Genomic DNA, 7,915 nt, shown 5'->3' on the forward strand with positions numbered 1-7,915 from the left:
AGGCAGGCCCAGATATTTGCATTTTTTAAAAGTCCCACAGGTGTTTTTGTCATCTCACCAGGGCTAACAGAGCCATCTCTCCAGGCACTGTTCTCAGTTAAAGAAAAGCAAGATGCCTTACATTTATGACAGCTGTGTTAACACTTTATGTGTATCAGCCTTGGAACTACAATCACTAGAACTTCTTTTTAGTGTTCCCCTAAATTTTCCCATTGCATTTTTAGGACTAACTCTAAGATTTTATGTTTATTCCTTTTATGTCTCATTTTGGACATTTCTGGGCATCATTCTATCCTTCTCTTAATATTTTCAATCTCACATACTCTGCTCAGATAATCCACCAAAATTTGTTCATTGTCAGTAGGCATATAGGAGTGATGAATTTAATGAAAGTGTAGGTCCAAGTCTTTTATTTATCATTATACTTCTCTCATAAGCGTACTCATTATTCTCACTTTCTCATTTTTTACATTAACTCCTGTTTTGCCTAATGCTTTGAATCCCATTTCGCTTCCTTTCTAAGTAATAATAGCACATACTTTTTATAAAGTTGGAAGCTAATTAAGAACAGATCTTGAAATATTATAAAACAAAGAAAGAAACTTTCCTCCTAAGATTAAAATTCTGGGCATTATTTTAGTTTTTGGCAAGAAGGTATTTATTATAACTTAGGACAATTTAGCTATAAATATTAGAAACCCAAACATTAAGTTCATTAAATAATTGGAGGACTCATTATCTTATATAGGAAGAATTACAGTGACAGGAAAGTTTCAGGTGAGTAAAGTTAGCAGTTTTCTGTGATCAAAATCTTACTTAGTATTTCTACTTTGCAATTTTTGGCATTTCATTTCAGGCTAACTTCATATATGATCCCAGAATGATGGTAGCACTTTCTTAACAGTATGCAGACATGACAATATCCAGGAACAGAAATGGAAGCTTATTCTTCTCTGTCACCTCTTCTTTGTTTCTCTTTACAATCTTCTGTCAACTCTCAACCTGCACTGGTATCCCTGAGATGGCAGTTTGGATCCACTAGATGCTTCTGGAAAAGATGAGCAGTCTCCTGTGTGACTTACAGCCTTTAAACCTTCACTGGAGGATCAGCTATGAGAAGACAGCTGACTCAGTGACAATGAGTGACCCCGTGCAACACAACCACTGGGAAAGGGAATTGTTATCCAGCTGTGACTGAGCTTTTGGGGTTGGTGCTGATATTGGGCTTGCATCTAGAATTGTGTCCAGCTCTTCTAAAGCCAATGAAGGGTTTAACACCTGGGAAACACTTGCTTTTTTATGGGGAACACTTGAAGAAAATTAGAGTTCTAATTGTAAGATGGCAAGTGGAGAAGGTAAAGCAGTAATTTCTGGGTTAATTAGGATTTTCAAACTGCTAACATACAAAAACTTTGTTTTCTTCTTCACAGCATTATTGTTGTGGTTGTGTACCATTGAGTCAGAACTGGTCCATACTGTCTGGTGGGTATTCAGAGGCAATTAATTGCATAGGAGGAGATTGCCCAGCCTTCTCCCATGGAACAGCTGTTGGATTTGAACCATGTTCCTTTGGGATTACAGTGCAACTTCTTACCACTAGGCCATCAGGGCTTAGATACTGTCATTATGTCACCAAAATATTAACAAAATAGTTGAGATTTTATGAGTCTTGGTTTGTTACTGAAGAGTAAGCAAACATTTTATGGGGCAGCAGGAGAAATTCTTTTGATGAACACATGGCAGCATCTTATTTCTCTAAAACAAATTATTTAAAGGCTGTTTATTAAACTAGTGTGTATCTGGTCCCAGGCTGGTCTTATAACTGTGCTTGTTATATCTAAGCTTTGTACTTGGTTAGAGAGAATCAACTCCAAAAACTAATAGCACTTTTTGCATTTTTCCCCCTTCAGTTCTGACAGTCTTATTATAACTCTTTTTAAAGGAGTTAAAATTATAGCTTTGAGACTGAGAAGTAATGGAAATAGGACTAATTGAGATCACTGTCAGAGGAAAATATCAGGGGGAGAAATATAATTTTCAAAGAGCAGGATAATTAAGCACAAATTAAAATTTTGTTTGAGAAAGTTCATAAAAAAGCCAATGTAATATTATTTTTAATTGATCCTGAAATGTAGAGTCAGGAAACTGAGAGAAATTGGTATCAATATAGGTTATAGTCTCAAGATTCAAGCACTGTGAATTATCTAATGTCCTTCAGAAAGAAAACACTAGGTGAATTAGTGTGCGGTTGTCACTTGATTTCAAATGCCAATGTAAAGGACTAGCAGACTAATAAACAAAGGTAGAAAAGAAGTGGATGTTATTGACAGAAGGAAATGAAATAAGTAGTAAGAGGAACAGGGGTTTCTTTTTGTTAGGATTAAACTATGCGCTGAAAACTTACCTGCCTTGTTTCATATAATTTGGTAGCCTTGTGAGGCACATGCACTGAGGTAAATATATTCACTCAGAATTCATATATAAATGATAATCATACTATGCAGATGAGATATATTTTTAGCCATTTTTTTTTACAGTTATTGACTGGGCAGATGAATTCTTTTTAAGCCTCAAATTAATATATAAAAGCTAAAGATGCAGAATTTAGTTATAGGGAACTTAGTTTGACCTGGTATATTGTCTCAAAACCTTGTCATATTTAGTTAAGTAAGAATGAGTTGCAGACTTATTTTGTGAGTCATGTAAGACTTTGAGGTTTAATGCTTTTATATTGTAGCTATATATTTACTTTTATTATCTTTAATAAATGATAGTATTTATAACAGTTATGTTTTTAAGGAAATGTGCAGAAAGTTCTGAGAGTTCTTGCTATGCCTTCTTTCTCCCGTGTACATTGTTTTTCCTACTATTAACGTCTTGCTTTGGTGTGGTATATAATGGGTGAGCCAATATTAAAACAGCTGTCAACGAAAGTCCATAGTTTATAGGAGGGTTCAATTTTCATGTTGTGTAGTTGTATCGGTTTTGACAAATGCATGATATTGTGTGTCCATCATTACAGTGACATGAAGAATACTTTTAAGGCCTTAAAATGTACTGTTCATGCCTCTCTCAATCTCTAGAACCTATGGCAGCAATTGATCATTCTACTGTTGCTAGAGACTTTCCCAGTTTGTCATATCAATGAATAGTATGTAGCATTTTCAAATTTGTTTCTTTCATTTAAAAATAACAAGACTTTTTCATATATATTTTGTGGATTGGCAGCTTGGTAAATTTTATTCCTGAACTGGCTCATAGCTGACTCTCCAGCAGTTTTTTGTAGGCTGGAAACTTTTTTCTGCTGAAGAACAGCTTGCAGATTTGAACTGCATACCTTTGGGTTGACAGTAAAACTCCCTACCTACAAGGCTGCCAAAACTAACAACAACATTGTTGTTAGCCATAGTTCATTCTATTACAAATCATAGTGACACTATTAAGAAAAGATCAGAACCTCGTTCTATCCTGCACCATCCTCATGATAACTCCAATCCATGATAACTCCAATCCTGATATGCTCCAATCCATTGTCACTGAGTCAATCTACCTTAATGAGTGCCTCCCTTTCTTTTTGAGCCTCCACCTTGCCCAGCATGATGTATTTTTCCAAGCACTGGCCCCTCCTGACAACATACCCAAAGTATGTAAGGGGAAATTTCAACTCTTTGCCTCCAAAGGGCTTGTAGTTTCTCCAAGATAAGACTTGTTTGTTCTTTTGATAGTCCATTATATTTAATACACTCACCAACACCACAAATTGAAAGGCATACATTCTTTTGCTGTCAAATTATTCACTGTTCAACTTTCAGATGCAGCAAAACAATGAAAAAAATCATGATTTCTATTGGTTTTTTTCTACCACTTAGTTGGGATTGAACCAAAGCTGACCCTCTAGTATGATTTCTGAGGCAGAGGGAAGGAATTAGCCATTCAATTCCTACGGAGCAGCTGGTGGATTTGAACTGTACGGCTTCTGGATTGCAATTCAGCTTCTTACCATCAGGCCACCAGAGATCCCAATTAGGCATACTTTAATCTGTAAGCCTAAATTGACATCTTATTCTTTAGCACTTTGGAAAGGTCTTTGACAGCAAATTTTCTCAGCGCAACATGTCTTTTGATTTCTTCTGTTACCATGGATGTTGATTGTGAACCCAAGAAAAATAAAATTGTTGACAACTTTAATATTTTCTCCATCTGTCATGAATTTTCCTATTGGTCCAAGAGTGAAGACTTTGATTTTATTAATGTTGAGATTTCATCCATAGTGACAGCTTTTAGTCTTGATCTACCAAGTCCTATTACCTTTCCGCATGCAAGTTTTGTCATCTGCATAGATTACATTGTTAATGAGTATTTCTCCAATTCTAATACCATACTCTTCCTCATAAAATCCAGCTTCTCAGAATATTTACTTAGCATAATGACTGAATCAATGCCTGTGAGTTGTGTAGTTGTGGTATTGGAGAAGAGTGCTGAATATACCATGTATTGGAAGCCAATACTAAATATTTGTAATAAAACCGAATGCTGTTTCAGGTACAAACTGGAGTTCACCCCGAGGCACCAAGGCAATCCTTTAGGATTTACCAGATTCTTGCATTGTATTTGCTGACCCCTCCCTCTTGAGTCAAGGGAAGGTTTTCAATAGAAAGAGCTTGGCTTCATTTTCATTGAATTCACTTTGTGATTTACTTCCTGATAATTTTCAATAAAGATATAGGGAAGCTGGAATCTGGCCCTTCAGTCATGAAACTGCTGGCCCCTCTTTTTATGCTGTTTTATCTCATTCCTGCCTGCCTGTCTTATTATTATTTATAAAAATACTTTATCCTTAGTCTGCAACAACCATGGACTGCCAAAAGAACAAATAGGTTTGTCTTGAAGAAAGTGCAACTAGAGCGCTCCTTACAGACAAGATGATGATGTTTCATCTTACTTATTTTGAGCATATTGTTAGCAGAGGCTATTCTTTGGAAAGGAACATCATGCCTGGAGATGTGGAGGATCAGAAAGACAGAGGAATACCCTCAAGAAGAGAAAGATTGATATAGTGATTGGACAGTGGGATCAAAGGTGTCAGGGATGATAAAGATGGCACAGGATAGGACAAAGCTCAGATCTTACTTAATTCATACAGTCGCTATGAGTCTTATTTCACTCAACAACACCTAACAACAATAATACCACCAGATTTAATAGATATAGAGAAAGAATACAACTCTGACACACACTTTTATTGATATTAAATCATATAGTGTTCCTTGTTCTTTTTGAACGACTGTTTCTTGATCTTTTCACATGGTCAGAATTAAATATTTTGGCATTCCCATTCTTCTCAATATTATTTGTAATTGTCACAAGCCACACAATCAAATACCTTTAATAAGTCCATAAAATAGAAATAAACATCTTTGTGGTTTTCTCTGCTTTCAGACATGATCCATCTAGTGTCATCAATGGTATCCCTCCTGCTAAGGCTTTCTTTAAAATCCAGTTTGAATTTCTGGCAACAGTAATAATGTAACCATTTTTCATGTGTTAAAAAACTTTATTAAGATATTACTTGCATGTGATGGTAATGACATTGTTCTATAAGTTCTACATTTTGTTGAATCAGCCTCTTAAGAAAAGAAAATATATTAATATATATTTTATATTTATTTATAGGTATAAATATTTATATATTTACTTATTTAACAAGGTGCTCTAGTAACAGAAATGGTTAACCTCTTTCTTGCTTATCAAAAGCTTGGTGGTTAGAATTGACACAGGGCCTCCATGTAAGAAAACCTTGTGTTAATCTCATCGAGATCTATTTTGTGACATGGATTGCTATAAGCATAAATAGGTTTGATGAAAATAATAGGAACAACATATATTTTGATGTTCCTGGGTGGTACAAATTTTCATATTCTCTACCACGAGCTGAATGACTATTGGGTCAAACTCATCCAAAGGAAACAAACATAAAGATAGATCTGACAATCAGCATTGAAAATTTAATAACGCCATTATATTCTGCACATATGTAATTACCATGACTCAAAAGTGACTTGATGGTAACTAACAACAACAATACATATTTTATTTACTTACACACACAGAGACACACCTATATAAAAATATCAAAAGCTAAACCCCCAACTGTTGAGTTGATTCTGTGTCATAGCAATCTTGTAGTACAAAGTTATTGTTGTTGAGTATGGAATTAGGACCAGTGCATAGCTGACCCTCCAGCAGCTTTTCAGAGGCAGTGAACTACATGGGAGGAGATTGTCCATCTTTCCCCCATGGAACAGCTGGTGGATTCAAATTGTGAATCTTTGGGTTGGCAGCAAAATTTCTTATCACCAAGCCACAGAGTCTTAGAAAAGTTGATTGTGCTTATTCAAAACCTATACTTGGACCTAGAGACAGTCAACAGACAAGAGCAAGGAGACACTGCATGGTTCAAAATCAGGAAAGGTGTATGCCAGGGATGCATGCTATACCCATACCTTTTCTATTTTTGCAATAGATCATCCAGGATGGAATGTGGCAATCTTGATGAGACTAACACAAGGTTTTCTCACATGAGGGCCCTAAGTCAATTCTAACCACCAAGCTTTTGGTAAGCAAGCAAGAAGTTAACCATTTCTGTCACTAGAACACCTTGTAACATAAGAAGAATATATATATATATAATTTTTATTTTCTTTTCTTAAGAGGCTGATCCAACAAAATGTAGAATTTATTGAACAATATCATTACCAGCCCATGCAAGTAAAATCTTAATGAAATTTTTAACACATAAAAAATGGTTACACTATTACTGTTGCCAGAAATTCAAGTTTCCCTATTGGAATTATTATTCAAGGTAAGTGTGTCAGGGCAATGGCTAAAGATAGAGTTCAGAGCTGTTGTACATCGAGTCATTATGAATCACAAGCAAATTGATGGCACATAACAACAACAACAAGAAGCCACCAGAGCTCCCTAACACAAAGTAAAACTGCTAAATAGTGTTTCCAAGGCTGTATATTTTTACAGAGGTTGTTATTGTTGTTCTTAGGTGCCATTGAGTCAGGTTCAATTCATAATGACCCTATGAACTTGGACATTGTAGATAAAACCATATTTTTCCTGCAGAACAACTAAATTTGAATCTCTGATCTTTTGCAGCTCAGTGCTTAAATCTTGTGCCACTTATTATGTTTTTGGTGATGTTATGTGCTGTTCGGTTGGAACTGACCCCTAACTGACTGTCCGGGAGGTTTTCAGAGGCAATGAGATGCATCATCATTCTCCATGGAGCAGCTGGTGGATTTGAAGTGCATGCCTTGGATTGGTAGTGCAATTCCTTATCTCTAGTCAAAGAGAGCTCTGACCTGTGCCACTTGGAGATATATTTGTTGTTGCCGATTGTCCTCAAGTCGAGCACGACTCATAGTAACCTTATGAACAAAAGGCCTGAAGCCCCTCTACAACTATTGACTTTTATCAAAGTTCATAGCATTTCCGGAGGCAAGTTGTTTCAGAAGTGGATGCCACTCCTGCTTCCAAATGTGTGTGTGTGTGTGTGTGTGTAAATATACACAAAAATATGTATAAATTATATATAATAGATATTACATATACCCAAAAGTATGTATAAATGTATGTGCATAAAGGAACACTGGTGGTAAGATGCTAAGTATCTGATTACCAAGAGAAAGGTTGAGGACTTAAACCCATCAGCGGCTCTACTGGAAAAGATGTAGTAGTGTGCCATAAAATGGTTTGGCTCTTTTATTTTCTGATCAATATATAAATATAACTTGACTTATTTTATATATATATAAACACACATACATACACACACATATATATGTACATGTGTGCATATATACATATATAGACATATAGACATACATACATATATATACATACA

This window comes from Elephantulus edwardii, unplaced genomic scaffold, assembly GCF_000299155.1.
Source record: "Elephantulus edwardii isolate Elephantulus edwardi_28Jun2011 unplaced genomic scaffold, EleEdw1.0 scaffold00053, whole genome shotgun sequence".
Lineage (NCBI taxonomy): Eukaryota > Metazoa > Chordata > Mammalia > Macroscelidea > Macroscelididae > Elephantulus > Elephantulus edwardii.